Genomic DNA, 9,244 nt, shown 5'->3' on the forward strand with positions numbered 1-9,244 from the left:
ACATAACTAATCAACGGCAATTCGGAACGGGACGTCGAGTCTAAAGTAACGGCTGACGGGAAGCCGGCGGAGGCAGCAAGGGGGTGTCCGGGGCCGTCTACCCCACACGTGGGTGCCGTCGCTGCGAACCATGGCTGCGACTCCACGTCTCCCCGTAGCTCTGCCCTCGCTGCTCCTGTCGAGGATGCTTGGAGTCTGAGATGCGGGATGTGCATTCTAAAGCGAATATTTATAAAGGCAACGGTCCCTGACACCCTCCGTGGGAGCAAAGTGGTCTGGACGCGCATCGCATCGTGAGGAGTGGGAATAACTGGTCCCGTATGTTGCACTTCTCCGGGCCTTTCCGTCCTGAGGATCTCGGAGGCCCTGGGAGACGTCTGATTTCTGCGGCTAGCGGTGCAGTGCCCTGGGGAACGGGCGGGACTGCCAGCAGGCTCCCGCCAGAGCAAGGCTGGGGACCCAAGGTGATGCACATGTCGCCGTCCCCCGGCTCCTCTTCACAGCTCAGTCGGAATGAGATCCCGCTGCAGCACCTGGCGTAGGTCAACCAGCCAGAACGTGCACCCCGTGCCCAGGGGCCACGGCCGTCCCGGGAACGGGCAGTCAGTCAGCCGCAGCCAGGTGACCCTGTCAGTCACCTGCCTGTTGTCCTGCCATCACACGCCCCGAAGCCCCTCAGATCTCCTCCGCTCTCCGCAAGCCCCCCATGACCCCTGCCACCTGCCTCCTCCTCTGCTGGAGATGGCGCTGGCCACAACGAGGGCTTCCCTCCTGTTCACCTGCTTCCTCCCGCTCCTGAAGAGGCAGCACCCATGCCCTGGCCAGTGCTGTTTTCCCTGACGCCCTCGGCCACTCCTGCGCCACCTCCGTCCTCTCTGTCCGGCAGCTCACGCTCATTCCCTCCATCCTGGCTCCTGCGGCCTCTTCGCTCACCTTCCCTGCACCACCAGGCCTGGGACGGGGCCCCCGGGCTCGCCGGGCCTTCCCTCCTGACCCCGACTCGGCCTCCCTGCCCCAGGGACCAGTAACTCTGCACCCTCCCCCTGGCCACCTCGAAAGGCCCCTTCTCGCCTCTACGGTGACCGCCGCTGGACACTCCCTGTCTCTCTGGTGCCCCAGACACCATGGTATTGCGCGGTTTTTCTCCTCCCTTCCAACACCGATTGATTTATTTATATATTTGTTTATTTACGTATTTATGGTTTATTTATTGACACCCTTACCTTGATCTAAAACGGAAGCGGAGGTGGACCCGACCATCATTCCCCTCTTTCCTCCTCTCCCACAACACGGGCGGCCCCCACGCCGGCAACCTCGCCCCTCCTTTGCGCCCGCCCGCACCCCAGCCCCTCCCCGCGTTCCGGGCGCGGACGGCACGCTGCCCACCGGGCGCGCACCCCGCCTGCCCCGGCAGCCCCCGCGCTCAGCGCGTCCGCGGCCTCCCCGGCCTCCGCGATCCCTCCCTCCTCCTGCCGGAGGCTCCGCGATCCTCTTGGCCACCCAGGCCTGAGACCCGAAAGCCACCTTCGACGCCTCTCCCTGCCCGTCCCCGCCACTCCCTCCACCCCGGCCTTCCGGCCACGTGGGCGACGTCAGCACGTTTCCTCCGCGCACGCCCGCACCTTGCCCAGTTCATCCCGAACATGCACAGCAGTTTTTATCTCCAGCCGTTCGCAAGCTTTTGCAAGTTCCCTTGCCCCACCCCCAAATAACGTGCAAGTCAGCGTGACCCTCTACACCGCCCCGCGGGGCCCCGTTCTTCCCTAGCGCCCTGGGGCCCCACTCCTGGAAGGGACGCCTGGGTCTCCGGCCTCTGTGCCTTGCGTCTTGCTGTTCTCATCTCCCGGGACGTCCTCGTCTGCTCCCTTCGAGGCCCACGCAGAAGCCGCGTCTTTCAGGAAGCGCGCTGCCGACCACCGGGCTCTCGCCCCGCTGAACCACCGTAGCACTTTACTTATACCTTGGCCACGGCACTTACCGTGTTCTGCCTTGTATCATAGTTACCGTGCGCGCGCCCTGTGGCCGTCCTTAGATTGTGAGCTTGTCGAAGGCAGGGACCGTGTTCGATGCATCTCTGTCCATCGCGGCACCAGGAGTGGTGCGTAGCGCACGGCCGTCGCTCAATAAATGTTCGTTGGATTAAATCCTTAACGCCTGTCGAGGGCTGCCTAATTAACGAGGTCACTTTGCGTCTATGACGTCACAAGAACCTCCCCCAAAAATCATGTGAGTGGGACAGATGGAGCGATCATTATCTCCACCGCGTAGGTCATAGAACTTAGGCCAAAAAAAAAAAAAAAAATTAAGCCCCATAACTCCTCACTGGCAGAATTTGCATGCAGGTCTCCTGATCCCCAATCCGGGACTTTTTCTGTTAAGCCTTGTGGTTGGGTTATTGTAAAGTAGACCCTGACCCTGAGCCCAGTCCTGGCGGCTGTGGGTCTGGGCATCACCTTCACGGAGTCAGGGAACCTCAGTGCGAACTGAACCCCAGCTCACATGTCCCTTAACACAGATGAAATCTCGGCTCCTTGTGGGGGAGAGCAAAAGCCGTTCAGATTCTACCACGCCCGGGGGGATGGAGCTGGGGAGGGGGCCTCATAAATCCTTCCCCCTGCTGTCCAGGAGCAGGAACGAACGGTGCCAGTCAGATGGGGCTCTCGACGTGGGTGCCGCCTCCTGAACGCCCTTCAAAACGCCTTCGATGACGTGGACTGCCGGCCTCCGCGTCTTGCCAGAGCTGCTGGCCGTCACCTTCTCCTCCCGCCTCCACCCGCCTTTTTGCCTTTGCCTTCGCTCTGCAGGGCTCCTCCCCTTGGCGACCGCCATGCACAGGGTGAGCTCGCGGAACTGCGGCTCCTCTTGGGTGCCTGAGCCCTGACGTGGGGCCACGCGCTGAGGTGGTTAGAAGGGGGGACAATGGGGAGTGCTCTGTGCCAGCCCTCCAGGAAGCGCACTGCCAGAGGCTCTGTGCTGATGGCGGGCCACCCTGGGAGGTGTCCGCGGTCACTCACTGCCTAGGAGCGATGTTTGCAACCCCTTTGGGCTTCGTGCTGAGGGTTGGAGTTTCGTTTCTATCCTCAGGAGTCCAGGTGGCAGGCAGCAGCCGTCCAGCCCGAGGTTATCCACTTTGTCTAGAATCACTCTGGTTGTCTTTAGCCGAAACCCAACAGAGCCACCCAAAAGGTCACTAGAGGTCCCCTGTAGCCTTTCTCAGTTGCCCTCACCACTTCCTCAGCCATCTCACTTCCCCCTAGAACCAGGGGTGGGAAACAGGGCTCCCAAGAGGTTCGAAGAACTGTGTCAAGCAAGACCCACATGCCCCAGCCACGACGACACATTCAAATATCGAAGAGGCTTCTCCAAAGCTGACCCAGCACCAGCTGTGAGCAGCCAACCCTTGGCAAGGTCATTGAAAACGAGATGATGACAGCCAAGCTGTGGGCAGACGGCCCTGGGCCCACGTGGACCCTAGCAGGGCAGGCCTGGCCGAGGAGGAGTACGGACTCCAGAGCCAAACGCCGCGCTGAGCCCGGTCGAGGCTGGCTCTGCAAAACTCCCCTTCCCTTTAGTCTAGGGCGCCTTTATTTTCTAAAGTGAGGGTGTCCCAGTGCGGCTGCTGGACAGTCTGAAGGATGCTCTGGAGCGCCAGGATGCTCAGCGCTGAACGGAAGCTGGGTGTTGCAGAGACCACCATGCCGGGCTGAGCTGTGGAGCTCAAGAAAAGCCGAGATGGTGCTTTCCCCATCCCAACAGCTGGGGTTGGTGAGAACCTAAGGCGCTGTGACGACAGCCACGGCTGTTTCTGGTGCTACGGAGCCTCTCTGGGCGGGAGCACTTGGATGGGTGACCGTGATCCAGGAGCCTGCCACTCAAGAGCCCGGGGCGCACGGATGAGCCACTTCTCGGCTGTAGATGCGTAGACGCGTACCCACCCCTTCACGAAGTTACCGTGAAAAATACAAATAAAGGGTGAGGGAGGAGGAAGGGGGAAGTGGGGAGGCTCAGGGCTGGGGAGCCAACGAAGCGCTCGCCCCTGTGAGTTTTCCAGATTCTGCTCCCATGATTCTCCTGCTTACACCTGTCAGTGGCTCTTCCTCGGCCTCGGGAGACACTTCTGAGCATCTTACTATGTGTCGCGAGGTCTTCGACCCTCCTCCCCATGGGCTCACTGCATTCCAGCCCCTCAGACCTCCTTGCTCCTCCTGGAACTGCCCGGACTCAGTGCAGCCCCGGGGCCTGTGCGCTCACTGTGCCCCCTGACTGCAGAGCCCCCCCCCCCCCCACCGCCAGCTCCTTGCAGGCAGCCTCGTCCTCGTCGCCCACGTCTCAGGCTGGATGGCACCTCCTGGGAGTCCGTCCCCGTTCACCCTCGGCCATTCGCTGTCTACTAAGTATCACGTGACCCTGCTCGCCAGTCATTACAGACTATCTGGATTACTTTATTTATTTTCTAGTTCTCAACCCTGGCCACACTGGAGATAAGTTTAATCACTGTCTCTGGAAACCAATCAGAGACATCATATTTGTAAAAAAAAAACCTCCTTCTGTTACACAGCCAGGATCTCACTAGAAACATTGACTGTTGCTCCCTTGTTTATGGTCTGCTTGCCCTTCTAGAATGTTCTGTGGGGACTGATTTTTCTGTCCCCGTGTCCCGGGTGGTGGAAGGGGCACCCTTCAGCGTTATCGCTGATGTCTCTGCTTGGGGCACCTGGGGCGCTGGCAACTGGCTGGCAAGGTGACCACTTCCCTGGCAGTCCCCGGAGGTACAGCCCAGCTCCGGATTCTCATGTACCCTGGGGCCCCCGTAGATGGCCAGCATTTTACTGCTCTAGCTGAGCTGGCGAGTAGGGTCTGCGTATAGCCCTTCCACCTACCCGGAGAATGTCACGACTCTTGCCCTACGCAGGAGGCTCATCCCGGGCCTGAGCAGGCATCGAAACCTCAGCTCCACCCCAAAGACCTTGGCTAGCTCGGCTGCGCATTGGTGTCATGGGGCGGCGAGCGGGGCGTGGAGCTTCAGAACCCATCGGTACCTAGGCCCGCGCCCCCCAGGTCTCTGATGTGGTCGCTCTGGGGTGTGGCCTGGGCATCTCTCGAAGCCCCCCAGAGGGCGCTGAGTTGCAGCCGCAGCCGGGAAACTGAGCCGGGCCCAGTTCCCACACCCCGGCCCGTCTCCCGCAGCGGCCCAGCTCCGGCCGCCGGCTGGCGGTCGCCCTTCTCCCCGCGGCCTCCGGGGGTTTCCTTCCTTGGCCCCGGGCATGGCTCCCCGTTGTCTGGCGGCTGCTGTGGTTGCTGCTGCCATGTCAGTCCCCAGGACTCGGGCTGCTACGTGCCTGCGGCAGGAGCAGATGCCTGGCTGCCACAGTGCCTGCCTCCCCGCCCCAAAGGCAGCCTCCGCGGGGACAGCGGCCCTGTCTGGCCTGTTCGCCCAAACACCCTCGCCACCAGGAGGACTGCTGTTACTATTCCCACTTCACGGGTGAGGAGACTGAGGCAAAGAGGTCGCTTAACTTGCGCAGGGTCAAAAAGCTAGGAAGCGGTTGAGCCAAGGATTTGAACCCAAGTCCTCAGGTTCCAAAGCGACACAGAAGACCCCAAGCTTCGCCTCGATCAGCCCACCTCCTGGCCCTGGGGGCTCTGCTAGCCTTGCCGGTGAGTGACCCAGCGAGGTCCCACGGGTGCTGTTCCCACGCTAGTCTCGGCTGCCAGCTCCTCCCCACCCCTAGCTGTCACCCGCAGGCCCACTGAGTGGAAATGCTCATTAGTGCAGTGACAGTGACAGCCTCTGGCTGCACAGCCTCAGGCCCTGTGGGTGCAGCCGCTGCCTTCTGAACCTGCCGGGAAGTCGGGAGGACGCTTTCCCCTCTGCATACGCGGGGCCGCTTGGCCCAGCATCTGGGGATGGGGCGGGGGGCACCGCTCAACTGCAGGCTGCTAGGAAAACGTAGACTTGCCCCCCACCCCCCGGCAGAGGCCACCGTGGAACGGAGAAGGGAAGCCAACAAAGTGGAGGGCAGACGCACGTGAATGGAGGGCGAGAACCGCACAGACGCAGGGCGGGAGGGGCCGTGGGGCCTCGCTGTGGACTCTGCACGATGTCGCCAGCTGCCCCGGCCAGAACCCGGGCTGCGACAGCCCTCCTGGAAAAGGAGGCGTTCACTCCAAGGTGGACGGTAGCAGCGGCGGGGGCCCTGGGGACCTTCGAGGACCCAGGCCTTGACCTTTCCCCCACGGCGTCTGCCTGCTCACCACAGGACCAGCCCCTTTAGGCCCGCCTCTGCTCTCTCACGAGCAAACTAAGAAAAGAAGACCTTCCCGGCTTAGATGCTCTTCACCTTGAATCCCTCACCCACAGATGTCATTTCGCTGCGTGACGACTCACACCCTTCTTCCCTGGCTGCGGTCTCAGGCCGAGGGGCGAAGGTCGGTTTGGGATGCGTTCTGCCCAGTTTCCACGCAGCTCAGCCCACCTACTTGGCTGCTGTGGAAGCGAGCGGGTGGGGCTTGGCGTGCAGTAGATGCCCGGTGATGATGAAGGACAGGCCCCGCCCACCAGAACGAGAGAGGGCTCCGCGTGTGTGCCCAAGCATGTCTGCTTCCAGTCATTCACTCCACGTCGCAGACACGCTGAGAGCCAGCCGTGAACCAGTCCTGCTCCGGGCGCTGCGGGATGCACAGCGCCTGCCCCCGGGAGCTCAGGACTGGTGGGAGGGACAATCGTGCCCCAGTGACGGTGGAATGAAATGCAAAGGAGGCACCAATCCAAGTAACTGGGGGATTCAGAGTGGGCTTCACGGAGGAGATAACAGATGGGCTGGAACTTTAAAAAGGAGTGGGACTTTGATAGCTGGCTTCCTTGACTAACCCCTCTGGGAAAGCTTCATCCTTGTCGGTAAGCAGCACGGGACAGAGGATGCCTTAAGCAGCCGACTGCCACACCGCTGCCAATGTACGAAAGCTACCGAGGGAATCAGCTCTGCTGCCACATGCCCGGCCTCCCCCCCAGGTCACAATGCTGCCCCAAGTGAGGCCACTGGGATTCACGAGACCCTTGATTTGTGGGGAACGGTCTCCGCCGTGCCAGGGGGAGGCGGCACAGGCGGGTCCTCCCTGCACCAAGGCCCGCTGTGCCGGCCTGCTTCCTTCTGCTCCAGGTCTGTCCCTGGCACCCCCCATCCCCAGAGTCTTTTTTCCACGGCACCTTCCTCCGAGGTGTGGCTAGTAGGACCTCGGCGCTCCACATCTAATGGCGGTATCCTTGTTTTTGTTTTTTAAATAGGTCTTTCACCCATTCCTTACTACTATACAAGACCCGCTCTCTTGATTTCCTTGACACTTTTAATTCTACCAGTATCACAGGCAGGCTATGTCCACACATTTACAGGGCCAATATGATGCCTTCACAAATCTGCTCAATAGCTTCTAAACAAATGTACTTATCAACGTGTTCATTACTTATCCTAATATACGAGCTCCCTCCAAACCGTCAATTATTTGATCAAATCTATCCAAAAGAAGAAAAAGTTGAAATTAGAGGGAGCCAGACACCTTGACACATCACCCACAGTCGGACACAAGGTTACACATGGAAGACGCCCAGTCAAGCAACCACAAACCCCTATGACTACACTCGGCATAAAAGGGCGCCGCGTCTGCTCCCTCTCGTGTCCTGAGCCAGCATGTCACCGCGCCCCGTCTTCAGACGTAGCGTCTTCATTTGCTTGCTTCTCTTGGGCTCAACCTGCCACGTCCTCCCCCGGCTCGTGCCCACTCATCACCGTTCTCGTCCATCTGACCCGGCACCCTGCGTGGGCCCCAGAGTGACTGGGGTCTCTCAGGGTCTCTCCAGAGAAATCTCTCCTTGGGCAGCCTAGGTGGGCAAAAACTAGAACTTCCTGGACCCTATCCCCTAGGCACTCCACCCCCGCCTGGCCAGGAGTTGGCACAGCAGGGAATTGATTCGAACTTCAGAGGAAAATAGAAGATCAAACAGTAGGAGCCGTCTGGACCACAGATACCCCTAAAGTTGCTTCTCTCAAACCCGATCACGGAAGAGACTCGTCCCTGTTACCCTGCGAAGCCTCCCTTTGTACTCACTCCCTTATCTGGATTGATCGTGTTGTGCAAAATAAGGCAGCAGACCCCAAGTTCAAAATGAGGCTCTGCCTTTTAACTGAAACCTGCATGGAAGAGACTGAAAACGCGCTCACGCGTCAAAGCAGACTGACAACCGCACCTCCAGGGCCGAATGCATCAGAACTGCAGGCTTTCTCCTTAACCCAGGACGCAGCCTGAGATGTTTCTGGGAAGTGCCTGTGGGCCGCGGGGGGAGGAGGGCTTCCGCGCTTCTCCTCAGATAAGAGAAAGACAAATCTTATCATTTAACCCAACTCCAAAGGGGCTATTTTGAATGGGCCGCAGTTGATATTCATTTAAAAGGGGTCGGAAGGTTTGCCCGGTAAAACATTAAAGAGACATTATTTCATTGCGATTATAGATTGCTCCCGCTTGCCGTGGGTTACATGGGTGCACCTCTGCCTGTTGCGGAGTAAATCTCTTTATTTCAATCATTTCTTCTCCACCTACAGTCTCACAGGCATCAATATTAGGAAGATGATTTTTTCCATTCTGGTTACATTTCTCATTGTTCATTCCATTTATTCTGCTTGAGGTCGATCATTCTACTGTCAAGAATTCCTTGTCTGGTGGCAGGGGGAAAGAAGTAATTTTGAAATCTCACTTCTCACCCAGATGCTCCTGCCTGCCTCTCCTCTCTTCCTCAAGCTCTCCTGCTAAACCTGAGCCAAGTTTCCCCAAATCTCAGATCGACCCCAATTATTACCATTCAGATTTGTAAATGTTCCTCTCTCTTACTAAGAAAACCCAAGACCATTCATTCTCATCAATTTTTCTGTATTTTAAAAACTCAGATATGTTAGCAAGATCCAGCCGGAAAAATGGAAACCTTTCTAGGTATTTCCAATAGAAAGGTATTTAATGTCGGGAATTCGAGCTTTAGAACACTATTGCATGAACAAAGAGGATAGAGCCAAGGAAAGCAACATCTAACCTTCAGGAAACGAGAAAGCAGAGGGACCCTGGAAACCGCAGCTGACGGTCTGTGCTCCCCATAGCTCCCCGTAGCTCCAACGTGGATAAACTTTAGGAAAGACCTAGGAAATCTCACGCCTACTATCTCCTGAAGTTCGCGCGACAGCCACCAACCTGCAGAAACGCG

Source organism: Rousettus aegyptiacus, unplaced genomic scaffold (genome assembly GCF_014176215.1).
Source record: "Rousettus aegyptiacus isolate mRouAeg1 unplaced genomic scaffold, mRouAeg1.p scaffold_m13_p_14, whole genome shotgun sequence".
Lineage (NCBI taxonomy): Eukaryota > Metazoa > Chordata > Mammalia > Chiroptera > Pteropodidae > Rousettus > Rousettus aegyptiacus.